The sequence below is a fragment of the Aotus nancymaae genome, unplaced genomic scaffold (assembly GCF_030222135.1).
Source record: "Aotus nancymaae isolate 86718 unplaced genomic scaffold, 86718_ANA_hifiasm-v0.15.2.pri h1tg000049l, whole genome shotgun sequence".
Taxonomy (NCBI): Eukaryota; Metazoa; Chordata; class Mammalia; order Primates; family Aotidae; genus Aotus; species Aotus nancymaae.
In genome coordinates this window covers 27,645,686-27,663,957 of record NW_026988463.1, presented here as the reverse complement: position 1 = coordinate 27,663,957, position 18,272 = coordinate 27,645,686, and the positions used below count along the sequence as shown (strand labels likewise).

General features: G+C 47.2%; 2 pseudogenes; both read left to right on the top strand.

Annotated features, from left to right (window-relative positions):
- Window positions 1-8,746: 8,746 nt before the first annotated feature.
- Window positions 8,747-8,847, top strand: LOC135269211 (U6 spliceosomal RNA; annotated as a pseudogene).
- A 3,377-nt stretch (window positions 8,848-12,224) lies between these two features.
- LOC135269169 (U2 spliceosomal RNA) lies at window positions 12,225-12,315 on the top strand (annotated as a pseudogene).
- Window positions 12,316-18,272: the final 5,957 nt, after the last annotated feature.

The following is an 18,272-nucleotide window of genomic DNA, read 5'->3' as shown; positions in this document are numbered from 1 at the left end:
TCTTCTTCCATATGGATGACTTTTTTCCACCTTCATTTCATTTTTTTTTTTTTTGAGATGGCGTCTGACTCTGTGGCCCAGGCTGGAGTGCAGTGGCAGGATCTCGGCTCACTGCAGCATCCACCTCTCAGAGTCAAATTATTCTCCTGCCTCAGTCTCCCGAGTAGCTGGGATTACAGGCATGTGCCACCACGCCCAGATAATTTTTGTATTTTTAGTAGAGACAGGTTTTCACTATGTTGGCCAGGCTGGTCTTGAACTCCTGACCTAAGGTGATCTGCCCCCCTCAGTCTCCCAAAGTGCTGGATTACAGGCGTGAGCCACTGCACCCGACCCACCTCCATACATTTATTGATGAGCACCTCATTTGATCTGGCTTGCCACCCTGTCATTATCAAAGTTTCATATATTCATGAGTTAATTTTGTTGAAATCCTACCCCTAGCAACACTATCTCGTCTTTTTTGCCACAGCTCTATAATTCTGGTAGAGCAAATCTCTCCCTTTCTCTTCAGGAGTATCTTTCTGTTCTGATCCCTTCCTATATATATATATATTTTTAATTGGCTTGGCAAGTTTCATGAAAAACCCTGTTGACCAGGTGCAGTGCCTCACGCCTGTAGTCCCAGCACTTTGGAAGGCCGAGGCGGTCAGATCACGAGGTCAAGAGATCAAGACCATCCTGGCCAACATGGTGAAAACCCATCTCTACTACAAGTACAAAAAAAAAAAAATTAGCTGGACATGGTGGTGGGCACCTGTAGTCCCAGCTACTTGAGAGGCTGAGGCAGGAGAATCACTTGAACCCGGTAGGTGGAGGTTGCAGTGAGCCAAGATTGTGCCACTGCACTCCAGCCTGGGTGACAGAGGGAGACTCCATCTCAAACAACAAAACAACAACAAAAACCAGAGCCGGGCATGGTGGCTCATGTCTATAATCCCAGTACTTTGGGAGGCTGAGGCAGGTGGATTATCTGAGGTCAGGAGTTCAAGACCAGCCTGGCCAACATGGTGAAACCCCGTCTGTACTAAAAATACAAAAATTATCCTGGGGTGGTGGCAGGGACCTGTAATCCCAGCTACTCGGGAGGCTGAGGCATAAGAATTGCTTGAACCCAGGAGGTGGATGTTGCAGTGAGCCAAGATCACGTCATTGCACTCCAGCCTGGGCAACAAGAGGGAAACTGTCTCAAAAAGAAAACCCTGTTGTGATTTTTATTAGCATTGCATTGCCTCTTATGGAACCATTTGAAGAAAATTTACATCTTTACAATATTGAGTCTTCCTATCCGTGAACACAAGATAATATCAATATTTACTAATTAATAATAAATATTGAAGATTATTTCAGATCTACACATTGGGATCAACCTCGTGGGATTTATTTAATCAATCTCCTACTTTGAACACTTGAGTTGTTTCCATTCTCTACCTCTAGAAACAATATTTCATTTTTAAATTTTTATTTTATACATATATTTTGAGATGGAGTCTGGATGTGTCGCCCCGGCTAGAGTGCAATGGCACAATCTCGGCTCACTGCAACTTCCACCACCCGGGTTCAAGTGATTCTCCCTACTTCAGCCTCAGGAGTAGCTGGGATTACAGGCACCTGCTGCCACGCCCAGTTAATTTTTGTATTTTTAGTAGAGACAGTGTTTTGCCATGTTGGCCAGGCTGGTCTCCAACTTCTGACCTCGGGTGATCCACCTACCTTGGCCTCCCAAAGTGCTGTGATTACAGGCAGGAACCACCGTGCCTGACCTAGAAACAATATTTCAGTGAATACCTGTGTAGGGAAAACTCTCTCTAACCATATTTCTCTTCTACTCTCCCACCATAGCAGTCGTCAAAACAGAAGAAGATGTCTGTGGCCAAATGTGTGCCAGATTTTTCCCCACAACAAGCCAGGGACACCAGCTGGGTGTCCTCTAACTCAGCTCTGACACTATGTATCTGGAAATAGTGTCAGATCCCAAAGGTTGAGGCTCAGTCCCAAGACTGCCCCTCTACACATAACAGTTGCAAGTCTGGATCTCTGGGCTTCTGACCCACTGGCTTCCAGGTTGGGATTCCTATGGCCCCCTCTCTGGGTTCAATTAATTTGCAGGAGTGGTTCACAGAACTCAGGGAAACACATTTACTGGTTTGTTATACAGGATATTGCGAGGGATACAGATGAAGAGAAGTGTAGGTTGATGTATGGGGGAGGGATCGTGTTCAGCTATCCAGAAGCTCACTGAACCTTGTCCTCTTGGGTCTTTTCTTTTTTCTTTTCTCTCTCTCTCTTTTTTTTTTCTTTTTCCTGAGACAGAGTCTTGCTCTGTCGCCCAGGCTGGAATGCAGTGGCGGGATCTTGGGTCACTGCAACCTCTACTGACTGGGTTCAAGTGATCTCCCGACTCAGCCTCCCCGGTAGCTGGGACTACAGGTGTGTGCCACCCCACCCGGCTAATTTTTGTAGTTTTTGTGGAGATGAGGTTTCACCGTGTTGGCCAGGCTGGTCTAAAACTCCTAACCTCAGGTGATCCACCCACCGTGGCCTCCCAAAGTGCTAGAATTACAGGCATGAGCCTGCACCTGGCCTTCTTTTTTTCTTTCTTTTCTTTTTTTTTTTTTTTTGAGACGGAGTTTTGCTCGTTACCCAGGCTGGAGTGCAATGGCGCGATCTCGGCTCACCGCAATCTCTGCCTCCTGGGTTCAGGCAATTCTCCTGCCTCAGCCTCCTGAGTAGCTGGGATTACAGGCACGCGCCACGATGCCCAGCTAATTTTTTGTATTAGTAGAGACGGGTTTTCACCATGTTGACCAGGATGGTCTTGATCTCTTGACCTCGTGATCCACCCTCCTCGGCCTCCCAAAGTGCTGGGATTACAGGCTTGAGCCACCGTGCCCGGCCCTTTGTTTTCTTTTTCTGAGGCAGGATCTCGCTCTGTCACCCAGGCTGGAGTGCAGTGCCATGATCATGGCTCACTGCAGCCTTGACCTCTTGGGCCAGGGGATCCTCCCACCTCAGCCTCCTGAGTAGCTGGGACTAAAGGTATGCACCACCATGCCTGCCTAATTTTTTGTAGAGATGAGATCTCCCTATGTTGCCCAGGCTGATTTGAAACTCCAGGGCTCAAACCCACCTAGGCCTGACAAACTGTTGGGAGTACAGGTGTGAGCCATGCATTTTTTGAGTTTTTATGGAAGCTTCATGGCATCAGCATTCCTGCCCTCAGGACCCTTTTCTGGGAGAGTTTTAAAGCCCACAATCTAAAACAAACAAACAAACAAACAAACAAACAAAAAACCCACAATCAGAAAGGCAGAGGTAGATTAGAGTCTTCCCTTGGGGCAGGTGAAAGTGAAAGGAGGTCAGGAGAGAGACTGTTTCCTAACGCCTAACACACCCAACATTGTAACAAAAGCCTGTAATAAGGGATAGGGAGTTAGGAGCCAAGAACCATGGGTGAAAACCAATACGTATCATAACAGCCAGTATCCTTGTAGTGAATATCTTCATACATAAGGAAACACTGTAAGGTTTTTTGTTTTGTTTTGTTTTCTTATTCTTCTTTTTTTAGACATATTTTCGCTCTTGTTGCCCAGGCTGGAGTGCAATAGCACAATCTCAGCTCACTGCAACCTCTGTTTCCTGGGTTCAAGCAATTCTCCTGCCTCAGCCTCCCAAGTAGTTGGGATTACAGGTATATGCCATCACGCCCAGCTTATTTTGTATTTTTAGTAGAGATGGGGGTTTCTCCATGTCAGCCAGGCTGCTCTCGAACTCCCGACCTCAGGTGAGCCACCCAGTTCCGCTGTTTTGTTTGTTTGTTTGTTTGTTTTCTTCATCTAGAGTTGATTGTTTTTTGCCTTTTTTTTTTTTAAGACTCAGTCTCATTCTTGTCCGCCAGGCTGGAGTGCAATGGTGTGATCTCAGCTCACTGCAACCACCACTTCCCGGGATCAAGCAATCCTCCTCTTGCCTCAGCTTCCAAAGTAGCTGGGATTACAGGTGCCCACCACCACGCCCTGCTAATTTTTGTATTTTTAGTAGAGATGGGGTTTCATCATGTTGGCCAGGCTGGTCTTGAATTCCTGACCTCAGGTAATCTGCCCGCCTCGGCCTCCCAAAATGCTGAGATTACAGGTGTGAGCCACCGCGCCCGGCCTTGTTTTGTTTTTCTAAGTATTTCTAAGGGCCAGGTGTGCACCTGTAATCCCAGTTACTCAGGAGGCTGAGGCAGGAGAATCTCTTGAACCTGGGAAGCAGAGGCTTTAGCGAGCTGCGATCACACCACTGCACTCCAGCCTGGGTGACAGAACAAGACTCTGTCTCAAAAAAATTAAAAAATAATAATAAAAATGTGTCCATGGCTGGGCTCAGTGGTTCACGCCTGTAATCTCAGCACTTTGGGAGGCCGAGGCAGGCGAATCCCTTGAACCCAGGAAGCAGAGGCTGCCGTGCCCAGATCATACCACTGCACTCCAGCCTGGGCAACGGAGCAGGACTCTGTCTCAAAAATAAAATCAATTAATAAATTAATAATAAATAAATAATACAAAAATTAGCCAGGTGTGGTGGCAGGCACCTGTAATCCAAGCTACTTGGGAGGCTGAGGCAGGATAATCGCTTGAACCCAGGAGATGGAGGTTGCAGTGAGCTGAGATCACGCCACTGCACTCTAGCCTGGGTGACAGCAAGACTCTGTGTCAAATAAATAAATTAATTAAAAAGTATATCTCCACGAGGCACAGAGGCTCACTCCTGTAATCCCATCACTTTGGGAGTCCAAGATGGGAGAATTGCTTGAGGCCAGGAGTTCAAGACTAGCCTGGGCAACATAGTGAGACCCTGTCTCTAATTTTTTTTTTCAGACGGAGTTTCACTGTTGTTGCCCAGGCTGGAGTGACACGGATCACTGCACCTTCCACCTCCCGAGTTCAAGCAGTTCTGCCTCAGCCTCCTGAGTGGCTGGGACACAGGCGCCCACCACCATGTCCAGCTAATTTTTTGTATTTTGGGTAGAGATGAGGTTTTACCATGTTGGCCAAGCTGGTCTTCAACTCCTGACCTCAGATGATCTGCCCGCCTCGGCCTCCCCAAAATGCAGGAATTATAGGCATGAGCCACCTCACTCAGCCGACCCTGTCTCTATATTTAAAATACTTACACATACATTTAGGTATCTCTCTATTGCTTGTTTAACTAGCCTGTTCTACGCCTAGCACAGTGGCTCTAGGCATCCTTAGTCTTTTTTATTATTTATTTATTTATTTATTTTTGAGATGGAGTCTCGCTCTGTTGCCCAGGCTGGAGAGTAGTGGCGCAATCTTGGCTCACTTTTTGAACTCCTGGCTTCAAGCAATTCTCCTGCCTCAGCCTCCCTAGTAGCTGTGATTACAGGCATGCGGTACTACGCCCAGCTAATTTTTGTAGTTTTATTAGAGACTGGGTTTCACCATGTTGGCCAAGCTGGTCTCGGACTCTTAATCTCAGGTGATCTGCCCACCTCAGCCTCTCAAAGTGCTGGGATTACAGGCATAAGCCATCGCATCTGGCCGGCATCCTCAGTCTTGATTTCACACATTATTCCTCCCTCCTGTCTTCCCCCAGGAAACTGACAGTGGCTCTGTGATGCCAGAATTAAGTCTCAGAAATCTAGGGGAGTCTCCTACACTTCTGAAGTAGGAGTGAGGTAGGGAGGTTTGGGGTTAAATTATTTCCTTAGATAAGGAAAACTGCCTCCTTTCTAGTAAGTGCCAAACTCTTCATAAACATTTCTCCAAAGCCCCAAGAGGTCAGCCTCATTACCTCCCTGTTTTCCTGCATTAACCTGAAACACAGTGACTTCAAGTAACAGGCCCCAGTTCACACCCCCCTTAAGGCCCTTGCCTGGATTCCAATCTGTAGGCTTTGGGAAATGTTTATTGACGAGTAGAGCTGGGTGTGAGTGTATCAGTAAGCACTTGTTAACTGATTTCTCTCCTTTCAAAGTACTAAACATTTCCATTGTATACTTCCAAGGACTCATTGTTTTGTTAATGAAAAAAGTCAACACTCATTTGCATCACCGAGAGCCCCTCCTCCTCATTCCCAGTGGGACTTGGAGAGCAGAAGCTGGTTTTAGGGAAAGAGTTAGGGACTAGAAGATCTGCCCTTGATGTGGGCGCCTAACAGAGCCTGACACCTAGTTCTATAAATGTTGACAGTATTATTATTCAGAGTATTTACATAAGAATCACCCTGATAGCTACTGTTTTGTGGACCATGCTCCCAGTGCTGTGGGAGGCCTTTTTCCTTTGCAGCAGGCTTTTTCTTTCTTTTTTTCTTTGGAAATGGAGTTTCACTCTGGTTGCCCAGGCTGGAGTGCAGTGGCACGATCTCGACTTACTGCAACCTCCGGCTCCCCGGTTCAAGTGATTCTCTTGCCTCACCTCTCAAGTAGCTGGGATTACAGGTGCCCGCCACAACACCCGGCTGATTTTTGTATTTTTAGTAGAGGTGGGGTTTTATCATGTTGGCCAGGCTGGTCTTGAATTCCTGACCTCAGGTAATCTGCCCGCCTCGGCCTCCCAAAATGCTGAGATTACAGGTGTGAGCCACTGCACTTGGCCTTTTGTTCTGTTTTGTTTTTTGTTTTTTTGAGACGCAGCCTCACTCTGTTGCCCAGGCTGGAGTGCAGTGGTATGATCTCCGCTCACTGCAACCTCCGCCTCCCGGGTTCAAGCAATTCTTCTGCCTCTGCCTCCCGAATAGCTGGGATTACAGGTGCTCGCCATCATGCCCAGCTAATTTTTGTTATTATTATTATTTTTTTTAGTAGAGACGATGTCTCACCATATCGGTCAGGCTGGTCTCGAACTCCAGATCTTGTGATCTGCCCACCTCGGCCTCCCAAAGTTCTGGGATTACAGGCGTAAGCCACCACGCCTGGCCACTTTTTTCCTCTTCTTTTTTGAGAGTTTTGAAAGCAAAGAAATGACATCACCTGACTTAGGTTTTTAAAGGACCACACAAGTGCAAGGTCTGTGAATTGAGATATTACAACTCCCATGTTACTGGGGCATTTTCTATTATTCATCTGTTCTAACTAGATATTTAGGGGCCTAGCCTGCTTTAAGGAAATCCAATGTGCAAAAATCCAAATAGAACTAACTTTCCCTGAGGGACCGGCAGTCATTGCAAACTGCTCAGTGTAGCAGGGGTAATGGGGTGATCTGGAGCCTCTGGACCCAGCTTTCTTTGCATGGGAAGGACTCATCACCACAAAGCCCATCAGCTGCACCTCCACGGGTGCCTTCTGCTCACACATGTGCACACAGCCATAAAAAAATGGGTGTTTCCAAATGGCTCCAGAATTAGATAATGGCAATGGTGTACAACTTTGTGAATATACTAAAACTACTAAATAGAACACTTTACCTTTTTTTTTTTTTTTCCAAGAGACGGGGTTTCATCATATTGGCCAGGCTGGTCTCGAACTCCTGACCTTGTGATCCACCTGCCTTGGCCTCACAAAATGCTGGGATTACAGATGTGAGCCACTGCGCCTAGCCTCCAAATTGCACACTTTAAAAGGTACATTTTATGGTATGTGAATTTTATGTCAGCAATGATAATAAAATAATAAAAATATTCCCAGAAATCCTGTTTGTCATAACACAAACACTAGAAACAACCTAAATGTCTAGCCACAGAGATCTTGTTTGTTTTTTTTTTTTTAGACGGAATATTTATCTGTTGCCCAGGCCAGAGTGCAGTGGCAGGATCTCAGCTTACTGCAACCTCTGCTTCCCAGTTTCAAATGACTCATGCCTCAGCCTCCCAACTAGCTGGGATTACAGATGTGCAACACCACATCCAGCTAATTTTTATATTCTTGTAGAGACAGGGTTTCATCATGTTGACCAGCCTGGTCTTAAACTCCTGACCTTGTGATCTGCATGTCTTGGCCTCCCAAAGTGCTAGGATTACAGGCGTGAGCCACCCTGCCCTGCCAGTTTTGTTTTCACATAAAGATGCGTCTTGTACTCCTGGGTTTAAGGGATCCTACTTCTTCAGTTCCTGAAGTGCTGGGATTACAGGTAGGAGCCATTGTGCCCAGCTCCCATCTCTACTTTTAAATAACAAACATGTATATATATAACTTTCATTTTCTTTCTTTCTTTTTTTTTTTTTTGAGATGGAGTTTTGCTCTTGTTGCCCAGGCTGGAGTGCAATGGCGCCATCTCAGCTCACCGAAACCTCTGCCTCCCGGGTTCAAGTGATTCTTCTGCCTCAACCTCCCAAGTAGCTGGGATTACAGGTATGTGGCACCACGCCTGGCTAATTCTGTATTTTTAGTGGAGACAGTGTTTCTCCATGTTGGTCAGGCTGGTCTTGAACTCCCAACCTCAGGTCATCTGCCTGCCTTGGCTTCCTAAAGTGCTGGGATTACAGGTGTGAGCCACCTCATCTGGCTTTTCTTTTCTTTCTTTCTTTCTTTTTCTTTTTTGGACAACTTCTTGCTCTGTCGCCCAAGCTGGAGTGCAGTGGCGCCATCATTGCTCACTGCAGCCTCAACCTCCTGGGCTAAAGTGATCCCCCCACCTCAGTCTCCCAAGTAGCTGGGACTACAGGCGCAGGCCACCACATCCTATTAATTTTTATATTTTTCATATACATGGGGTTTTACCATGTTGCCTGGGCTGGGCTGGAACTCCTGAGCGCAGGCAATCTGCTCGCCTCAGCCTCCCAAAGTGCTAGGATTACAGGCATAGAGCCACCACGCCTTGCCACATATACGAAAACATTATACAGAGGTTAGCATAGCCCCTGAGCAAGGATGACATGCAAATTTGTGAAGCTGTGCATATTTTTGTGATTACATGTCTGTGTCAAAATATCTCATGAGGCCGGGCGCGGTGGCTCACGCCTATAATCCCAGCACTTTGGGAGGCCGAGGCGGGTGGATCACGAGGTCAAGAGATCGAGACCATCCTGGTCAACATGGTGAAACCCTGTCTCTACTAAACATATAAAAAATTAGCCGAGCATGGTGGTGTGTGCCTGTAGTCCCAGCTACTCGGGAGGCTGAGGCAGGAGAATTGCTTGAACCCAGGAGGCGGAGGTTGCGGTGAGCCGAGATCGCGCCATTGCACTCCAGCCTGGGTAACAAAAGCGAAACTCCATGTCAAAAAAAAAAGAAAAATCTCATGAAACGCATAAATATATACACCTACTCTGTACCCAGGAAAATTTTAAATGAAAAAATTTTTTAAAAAGTAAGTCTTGGCCGGGCGTGGTGGCTCACGCCTGTAATCCCAGCACTTTGGGAGGCCGAGGCGGGTGGATCACGAGGTCAAGAGATCGAGACCATCCTGGTCAAATGGTGAAACCCCATCTCTACTAAAAATACAAAAAAAATTAGCTGGGCATGGTGGCGCGTGCCTATAATCCTAGCTACTCAGGAGGCTGAGGCAGGAGAATTGCCTGAACCCAGGAGGTGGAGGTTGCAGTGAGCCGAGATCACGCCATTGCACTCCAGCCTGGGTAATGAGCGAAACTCCGTCTCAAAAAAAAAAAAAAAAAGAGTAAGTCTTAGTGCTAAATACAAACAAAAAGCACAGTGATGCAGTATGTCAATGGGTCACAGGAGTCAACTGAAAACTGGAAAAACTTGAGCATAGTAAAGAAAGTACCTGAGGCAGGCAGCTGGCTGGAACTCAGGAGTTCCTGACCAGCCTGGGCAACACAGGGAAACCTTTTCTTCACAAAAAATACAAAACTCTGGCCAGATGTGGTGGCTCAAGCCTGTAATCCCAGCACTTTGGGAGGCTGAGGTGGGTAGATCACCTGAAATCAGGAGTTTGATCTCCTAATCAAACATAGCCAGCTTGGCCAACATGTTGAAACCCTGTCTCTACTAAAAATACAAAAATTAGCAGGGCATGGTGGCACATGTCTGTAGTCCCAGCTACTCAGGAGGCTGAGGCAGGAGAATTGCTTGAATTTAGGAGGCAGAGATTGCAGTGAGCAGAGATCACACTACTGCACTTTAGCCTGGGTGACAGAGTGAGACTCTGTCTCAAAAAAGAAAAAAAATTCACCAGGCATGGTGGCATGCACCTGTAATCCCAACTACTTGGGAGTCTGAGGCAGGAGAATCATTTGAACCCAGGAGGCAAAGGTTGCAGTGAGCCAAGATCTCGCCATTGCACTCCAGCCTGAGTAACAAGAGTGAAACTCCAACTCAAAAAAAAAAAAAAAAGACCAGGCACAGTGGCTCACTGCTGTAATCCCAGCACTTTGGGAGGCTGAGGTGGGTGGCTCACCTGAGGTCACGAGTTTGACCAGCCTGGCCAACATGGTGAAACCCCATCTTCACTAAAAATATAAAAATTAGCTGGGTATGGTGGTGGGTGCCTGTAATCCCAGCTACTCGGGAAGCTGAGGCAGGAGAACTGCTTGAACCCAGGAGGCGGAGGTTGCAGTGAGCTAAGATCACACCACTGCACTCCAGCCTGGGCAACAAGAGCAAAACTCCATTTCAGAAAACAACAAAATTAGCCAGGCATGGTGGTACTCACTTGTGGTCACAGCTACTTGGGGGTGCTGAGGCAAGAGGATGGCTTGAGCCCAGGAGGTCAAGGCTGCAGTGAACTAGGCATGGGCCACTGCATGCCAGCCTGGGCAACAGAGTGAGGCTCTGCCTCTACTAAACAATAATAAATGGTCGGGCGTGGTGGCTCACGCCTGTAATCCAAGCACTTTGGAGGCCAAGGCAGGTGGATCACCTGAGGTTGGGAGTTCAAGACCAGCCTGACCAACATGGTGAAACCCCGTCTTTATAAAAAGAAAAAAGTAATTTAAATTTTTTGAAAAATTAAAAATAAATAAATAAATAATAATAAATTAGGCCAGGCACAGTGGCTTATGCCTGTAATCCCAGCACTTTGGAAGTCTGAGGCAGGTGGATCACTTGAGCTCCGGAGTTTGAGACCAGCCTGGGCAATATAGTGAAACCCTGTCTCTACCAAAAATACACAAAATTAGCTGGGCATGGTGGCATGGGCCTGTGTTCCCAGCTTCTCTGGAGCCTGAAGGTGGGGTATCACTTGAGCACAAGAGTTTCAGACCAGCCTGGGCAACATACAGAGACTCTATCTCTACAAAAAAAAATTTTTTTTTAATTAGCGAGGTGTGGTGGCACATGTCTCTGGTCCCAGCTACTTGGGGGCTGAGGTGGCAGAACTGTTTGAGCCCAGGAGATAGAGGCTGCAGTGCACCGTAATCACGCCACTGCACTCCAGCCTGGGTGACTCTCAAAAAATAATAAATGAACAGATAAATTAAGTAGTAGTAGATTATAACCTAAAGTCCATTAGTATGAACTCATACTAATAGAAATATATGATTGGGCCGGGCGCAATGGCTCAAGCCTGTAATCCCAGCACTTTGGGAGGCCGAGGCGGGCGGATCACAAGGTCAAGAGATCGAGACCATCCTAGTCAACATGGTGAAACCCCGTCTCTACTAAAAATACAAAAATTAGCTGGGCATGGTGGTGCGCACCTGTAGTCTCAGCTACTCGGGAGGCTGAGGCAGGAGAATTGCTTGAACCCAGGAGGCGAAGGTTGCAGTGAGCCGAGATTGTGCCACTGCACTCCAGCCTGGCGCCTGGCAACAGAGTGAGACTCTGTCTTAAAAAAAAAAAAAGAAATATATGATCAAATAAATTCAATATCCAATAAGTTGAATAAATGAATGGGAGAAGGCTAGGCATGGTGGCTTATACCTGTAATCCTAGCACTTTGGGGGTGCTGAGGCATGTGGATTGCCTGAGCTCAGGAGTTTGAGACCAGCCTGGGGAACACAGTGAAACTTCGACTCTACTAAAAATACAAAAAATTAGCTGGGGCCTGGCAGCATGCGCCTGTAATCCCAGCTGCTTGGGAAGCTGAGACAGGAGAATCGCTTGAACCCAGGAGGCAGAGGTTGCAGTAAACTGAGATCACAGCATTGCACTCCAGGCTGGGCGACAGAGCTAGACTCCGTCTCAAAATAAATAAATAAATGGGAGAGAAGAGACTAATCTCCTGTATGGAAGAATTCCAAATAACCTACACAGAGACTCTGCCTTTGAAGAGGTGGAACATAATTCCTTTAGCATGCACTGTGCATAGTGACTTCCTTCCAAAGAGTATAGTACAGAAAGATGGGGCAAAAAGAATGACTTTGTAAAAAGATGACTTTGTGTCGCTTCTCGGCCTGTTGGCTAAGATCAAGTGTAGTATCTGTTCTTATCAGTTTAATATCTGATTTAAAAAAAAAAAAGAATGACTTTGTAGCCAGGTGCAGTGGCTCACTCCTGTAATCCCAGTGCTTTGGAAGGCTAAAGTGGGAGGATTGCTTGAGGCCAGGAGTTCCAGGCTAGCCTGGGCAACATAGCGAGAGCCTGTCTCTACAAAAAATAAAACATCAGTCAGGTGTGGTGGCACATGCCTCTAGTCCCAGCTACTTGGGAGGCTGAGGCAGGAGGATCACTTGAGCACAGGAGGTTGAGGCTGCAGTGAGCTGTGATTGTGCTACTGATCTCCAGCCTGGGCAACAGATCTCTTGTCTTGAAAATAAAAGAAAATAAATAAATGAAAATGATTAAATAAAGGTTTAAAAAATGACGTAATGACTTAGCAGTGGACTCTGACTTCACTTGGGTGATGAAGGGCAACAGTGGCAGGAGGAGGCCAGCTTGAGAGCTGGAACCTTGATGTGATGTGATGTGATGTGTTGTGATGAAAAGGGTACTTGATCTCTGCTTAATTCTAGTCTAAATCTGAAAACAACAACATACACATCCAAGTTAAGGCACAGTCTATCCCAATACTAGGTATATACCCAAAGGAATAAGAATCATTCTATTATTAATTTTTTTTTTTTTTTTGAGAGTTTCACTCTGTTTGTCAGACTAGAGTGCAGTGGTGCGATCTTGGCTCTCTGCAACCTCCGCCTCTCAGGTTCAAGCAATTCTCCTGCCTTAGCCTCCCGAGTAGCTGGGATTACAGATGTGCGCTACCACACCTGGCTATTTTTGTATTTTTAGTAGAGGCAGGGTTTCACCATGTTGGCCAGGATGGTCTCGATCTCCTGACCTCAGGTGATCCACTTGCCTCAGCCTCCCAAAATGCTGGAATTACAGGTGTGAGCCACCGCGCCTGGCACAAATATTTTCTAGACATGCCTATCCCACCTCTCTTAGATCTCTTCCAAGCACCTCAAATATTCCACATCGCGTCCTCTCTCACAGTCTAATGTAAGCTCCAGGAAGGCTGGGGTTTGTTTTGTGTACTCCTGTATCCCCGGCCACTAAGTGCAGTGCCTGGCACCACAGATGAAGTCAACAGTTGTTGAAAGAATCAAAGGCAGCTCAAGGCATTAAGTGAGGGAAGAGGAAGGTTTCTGACTTGAGTGCTGGTGACACAGAGATGGAAACCATGGGGGAAGTGGGGGCATCAGATCTCAAAGATGACTCGATTTGGGATATCTGAGGTGCTTGGAAGAGATCTAAGACAGGTGGGATAGGTATGTCTAGAAAATATTTGTGCCAGGCGCAGTGGCTCACACCTATAATTCCAGCATTTTGGGAGGCTGAGGCAGGTGGATCACCTGAGATCAGGAGTCCAAGACCAGCCTGGCCAACATGGTGAAACCCTATCTCTACTAGAATACAAAAAATTAGCCAGGTGTGGTGGCGCATGCCTGTAATCCCAGCTAGTAGAGTGACTAAGCGGGGAGAATAGCTAGAACCCAGGAGGCAGAGGTTGCGTTGAGCCGAGATTGCTCCATTGCACTCCAGCCTGGGCAACAAGAGCAAGACTTCGTCTCCAAAACAAAAACAAACAAACAACAACAACAACAACAACAAAAAGAAAATATTTAACTGTGCCGGGCACAGTGGCTCACCCCTGTAATCCCAGCATTTTGGGAGGCTGAGGCAGAGGATCACCCGAGGTCAGGCATTCGAGACCAGGCTGGCCAACATTTAGTGAAACCCCAGTCTCTACTAGAAATACAAAAAATTAGCCGGGCATGGTGATGCATGCCTGTATTCCCAGCTACTTGGGAGGCTGAGACAGGAGAATCTGTTGAACCTGGGAAGCGGAGGTTGCAGTGACCTGAGATTGCATCACTGCACTCCAGCCCAGGCAACAAAGTGAGACTCCGTCTTAAAAAAAAAAAAAAAAAAAAAAGAGGCCGGGCGTGGTGGTTTATGCCTGTAATCCCAGCACAAGGCGGGTGGATCACCAGGTCAGGAGATTGAAGCTATCTCGGCTAACATGGTGAAACTCTGTTTTTACTAAAATACAAAATTAGCTGAGCATGGTGGCGGGTGCTTGTAGTCCCAGCTACTCGGGAGGCTGAAGCAGAATCGCTTGAACCTGGGAGGCGGAGGTTGCAGTGACACGAGATCGCACCATTGCACTCCACCCTGGGCAACAGAGCAAGACTCCATCTCAAAAAAAAGAAAGAAAGATAAAGAAAGGGAAGGAAGGGAGGGAAGGAAGGAAGGAAAAAAATATTTCACTGGGTTTCACTCTCAAATGCTTGTAGGGGCCAGAGAGGTAGCCTGAATAGTGCTGGTCGACTCCAAGGCAACAGAGTGGAGGGATCGTGGCAATCTGGTGAGATTATGCCCCACCTCAAAGGAAAACCATGGGGTAAGCAGGTCTAGTGACCATACATTTTTTGATTTTTTCAAGAGAAGCTGAAAATAAGAATTTCCACATGAAATCTTTTCTGCAAGCCAACTTTCATCTTCTGGTCACCTGTTTCTGACTTTGTTGGAGCAATCCAGGCTCGAGCCTTCCCCACATGTCCTGGGTATGTGTGGTGGTGGCAGGGAATGTTGGCTGCATTTTTCCTAAGGCAGCAGGTACACTTATGAGCCAGGCACAGTGGCTCACACCTATAATCCCAGCGCTTTGGGAGGTTGAGGCAGGAGGATTGCTTGGGGCCAGGAGTTCGAGACCAGACTGGGCAACAGAGCAAGAAACCTGTCTCTACAAAAATTTAAAACTAGCCAAGTGTGGTGACACAGGCTTGTAGTTCCAGCTACCCCGGAGACTGAGGCAGGAGGATCACTTGGGAACGGGAGTTCGAGGCTGAAGTGATCTGTGATCCTACCACTGCGTTCTAGCCTGGGCAACAGAACGAAACTGCCTCAAAAGTAAAACAAGGCTGGGTGCAGTGGCTGACATCTGTAATCCCAGGACTTTGGGAGGCTGAGGGAGTAGATGGCTTGAGTCCAGGAGTCTGAGACCAGCCTGGGCAACATGGCGAAATCCCATTCTACAAAAAATACAAAAATTAGCTGGGCGTGGTGGTGCGTGCCTATAGTCCCAGCTACTCAGGAGGCTGAGACAGGAGGACTGCTTGAGCCCAGGAGGCAGAGGTTGCAGTGAGCTGAAATCACACTACTGCACTCTAGTCTGGGTGACACAGTGAGACCCCGTCTCAAAAAAGAAAAAAAGCAGGCATACTTAAAATAATGCCATCCAATTAATTCTATAGGGGCTCAGGTTGGGGCCAGCCCTAGCAGCCCACCTTAGTAGTGACTTGTTTTTTGTTTGTTTGTTTTTAGATAGACTCTTGCTCTGTTGCCCAGGCTGTAGTGCAGTGGTGCGATCTCGGCTCACGGCAACCTCCACCTCCCAGGTTCAAGTGCTTCTCCTGCCTCAGCCTCCTGAGTAGCTGGGACTACAGGTGCCCACCACCACAGCTGGCTAAGATTTGTATTTTTAGTAGATAAGGGGTTTCACCATGTTGGCCAGGCTGGTCTCAGTCTCCTGACGTCATGCTCCACCCACCTTGGCCTCCCAAAGTGCTGGGATTGCAGGCATGAGCCACGCCTGGTGTGACTTGCTTTTTAATGATTACATCAAAGAATAACGCTAAGGGTAAAAAGAAAGTTGCAAAACAGTACACTCCACAGGATCCTATTTTTCTGAAATACTTTAAAGAGATACGGGTATATGTCTCATTCTATTGTGCTTCATTTTATTATGCTTCGAACAAAGAGAGTGTGCTTTTTTTTGGATGGAGTTTCACTCTTTCACCCAGGCTGGAGTGCAGTGGGGCAATCTCGGCTCACTGCAACTGCCGCCTCCTGGTTTCAAGCAATTCTCCTGCCTCAGACTCCCGAGTAGCTGAGATTACAGGCACCCGCCATTATGCCCAGATAATTTTTGTATTTTTAGTAGGGATGGGGTTTCGCCATGCTGGCCAGGCTGGTCTTGAACTCCCGACCTCAGGTGATCCACCCGCCTCAGCCACCCAAAGTGCTGGGATTACAGGCGTGGGCCACCGTGCCCGGCCTCTTTCTTTTTAATAAAGACAAGATAATGGCTAGGCGTGGTGAAACCCCATCTCTACTAAAAATAAAAAAGATTTTGTATGGTGGGTGTGGTGGCACGTGCCTGTAGTCCCAGCTACTTGGGAGGCTTAGGCAGGATAATTGCTTGAACCTGGGAGGCAGAGGTGGCAGTGAGCCGAGATTGTGCCACTGCACGCCAGCCTGGCGACTGGAGCCAGGAGCGTAAGACCAGCCTGGGCAACAAGCAAGAATGAGACTCCGTCTCAAAAAAAGAAAAAATGGAATCAGAAAAAATTTATATATGTTAAAAATAAAGACAAGGGCCGGGCGAGGTGGCTCAGGCCTGTCATCCCAGCACTTTGGGAGGCTGAGGAGGGCGGATCATGAGGTCAGGAGTTCAAGACCAAACTGGTCAACATGGTGAAACCTCGTCTCTACTAAAAAATACAAAAATTAGCTGGGCATAGTGGCTCGGGCCTGTAATCTCAGCTACTTGGGAGACTGAGGTAGGAGAATTGCTTGAATCGGGACCAGGGAGGCAGAGGTTGCAGTGAGCCGAGACTGTGCCACCACACTCCAGCTTGGGCTACAGAGCAAGACTCCATCTCAAAAAAAAAAAAAGAAGAAAAAGACAAGATTGGCTGGGCGTGGTGGCTCACACCTGTAATCCCAGCACTTTGGGAGGCTGAGGCAAGTGGATCACCTGAGGTCAGGAGTTCAAAATCAGCTTGGCCAACATGGTGAACTTCATCTGTACTAAAAATATGAAAATTATCCAAGTCACCACACCAAAAAAATACAAAAATTAGCCAGGCGTGGTTGTCGTTGGCGGGGGGCACCTGTAATCCCAGGTACTCAGGAGGCTGAGGCAGGAGAATCGCTTGAACCCAGGAGGTGGAAGTTGTGGTGAGCTGAGATTGAGCCACTACACTCCAGCCTGGGCAACAGAGGGAGACTGTCTCAAAAAAAAAAAAAAAGTATGTACGCTGTTTTCATAGACATAACACTATTGTACACTTTTTTTTTTTTTTTTGAGACAGTCTCCCTCTGTTGCCCAGGCTGGAGTGTAGGGGCTCGATCTCAGCTCACCACAACCTCTGCCTCCCGGGTTCAAGCGATTCTCCTGCCTCAGCCTCCTGAGTAGCTGGGACCGTCAGAGGTGCATGACACCACACCCAGCTAATTTTTGTATTTTTAGTAGAGTTGGGGTTTCACCATGTTGACCAGGCTGGTCTCGAACTCCTGACCTCAGGTGATTCACCTGCCTCGGCCTCCCAAAGTGCTGGGATTATAGACTTGAGCTACTGCACCAGGCTGGAACCGTTGTTTATATGCACCAGGAAATGAAAAAGTTCGTGTGCCTCGCTTTGTTGCAGTGGCCTGTAGTAAAAATGTAACTGGAGGAATTTCTCCAACAATGAACAGCAGTTATCCTCAAGAGGTGGGATGATGGGGCACTTTCCCTCCATGCTCTGTATTTGAATGATTTTATAATGACTATGTATTACTTAACAGAAACCAAAAAGAAAATTTAAATTATAGATCTTTTTTAACATACTCTACCTGTGCAGACATGTGTGGTATACACACAGAAAGGACCTGAAGAATACACACTGAATGACTGACAGCAGTTACCTTGCGGAAGGGGATGGTACTTGGGAAGGTTGGCAGGTGAAGGTGAAATTTAATGTTTTGCTCAGTGTCTTGCTAGGTTGCTTGAATCTTACACAATATGTATTCCTGGGTTATACAAAAATAATGTGAAAAACTTCAGTGCTCAACCCTCAAACCCATCCCTCCGGAAGTAGCAGACCAACTTGCCCAGGTGGGTGGGAGAAAGGAAAACCTTGGCTAGATATGCACAGCACTGTCCTCATCCCTCCCTGACCCCAGAACCCACCCAACCCACCCCGGTCCACCCCACCACACACAC